Genomic DNA, 1401 nt, shown 5'->3' with positions numbered 1-1401 from the left:
TGGACCTGGGAGGCAGAGGTTGCAGTGAGCTGAGATTGCACCACTGTACTCCAGCCTAGATGACGGTGCGAGACTCTGTCTCAAAAAAAAAAAAAAAGGTGTGTCCCGACCACCTTAGGCACGTGTCGTCAGGACTTCCTGAGACTGTCACGGGCACATTCTCAACCTTGGCAAAATAAACCTTCTAAATTAACTGAGACCTGTCGTAGATTTTCTAGGTTCACCCCTCAAAGGGTAAAGAGTCATGCAAATTAGGACAAGTGGCACTGGTTCCCTGACCAGGAATCGAACCTGGGCTGAAGTCGTAAAAGCCCATATTAGTCCCTGTACCACAGGGGGGAGTGTAAATTCAATAGGAATCCAAAGCAGGCAGTACAAGCATTTAAAGGACTTTAACAGGGGAGGAGTTTCTACGCTAGAAAGGAGGTTGGCACCAGTTGGGGAGATGTGTCCTGCCTCAGTGAGGCCTTTCTAAAAACAAAACCCATCTCCGGGGTGAGATTGGTGGTAAGGGTGGGAACAAAGGACTCACTGCGGAATCCTGAGGTGATGGGTGACTTTGTAGCTGTCAATATCCTCAGGCCCCATGTCTGCAGAAGCCTCCGCTCAGCGTCCCTGTGACCCAGAGGGGATTCAGGGTGAGGGAACAGAGGTGAGGGGTGTGGAGGCACGAAGTTCCCAGCAGCTGGTCCTGGCCCTGCATCCGAAGGGAGCCCAGGACACTGCAACCAGGACACAGCTGGAGACGGGCGGCCCCACCTCCCTCGAGGGAACAGCCCGACCCAGACCTGCTCACATTTGTCAATGATGTCCCTGCTCCTGCGCGGACAGGGCAGCTGTAATCCTCTTCCACATTCATCCTGCGAGATAACATTGTCCAAAGGCCATGCTGCACCCGGGCACTTCAGAAAACACCCAAACCGCTTCCATCCAACTCTGACACACCGCTGGCCAGGTGAACCCCATGCCACCACCACTCCAGGTGAAAAGGGGCCAGACCTAGGGTCCCCATGCCTGCTGGGGTCTCTGGAGTCCCTGCCCCAGCCAGAGGTGGGCTTCTTCCTGGGGATTTGAGAACGGGAGACCTAAACACAGAGGCCCATTGTCCCCAAATGCCCTGAATCAGGCACGCACGGGAGGAACGGTGTCCATTTGCCGAGGGTGAGGGGCCCGTGGTGCGCTATTTCAGACACCTGCAGGCAGACCGGGGTCAGGGACCAGAGAGCTCCATATATATGCTCAGCCTCCCAGGGTCACGCAGGGACCATGAAGATGCCCAGATTCTTACAGGGAACAAGACACCTCGTGACTGCCGGGCGCGGTGGCTCACGCCTGTAATCCCAGCACTTTGGGAGGCCGAGGCGGGCGGATCACGAGGTCAGGAGATCGAGACCATCCTGG

Source organism: Mandrillus leucophaeus, unplaced genomic scaffold, assembly GCF_000951045.1.
Source record: "Mandrillus leucophaeus isolate KB7577 unplaced genomic scaffold, Mleu.le_1.0 Scaffold11, whole genome shotgun sequence".
NCBI lineage: Eukaryota > Metazoa > Chordata > Mammalia > Primates > Cercopithecidae > Mandrillus > Mandrillus leucophaeus.
This window is presented reverse-complemented; position numbering follows the sequence as displayed.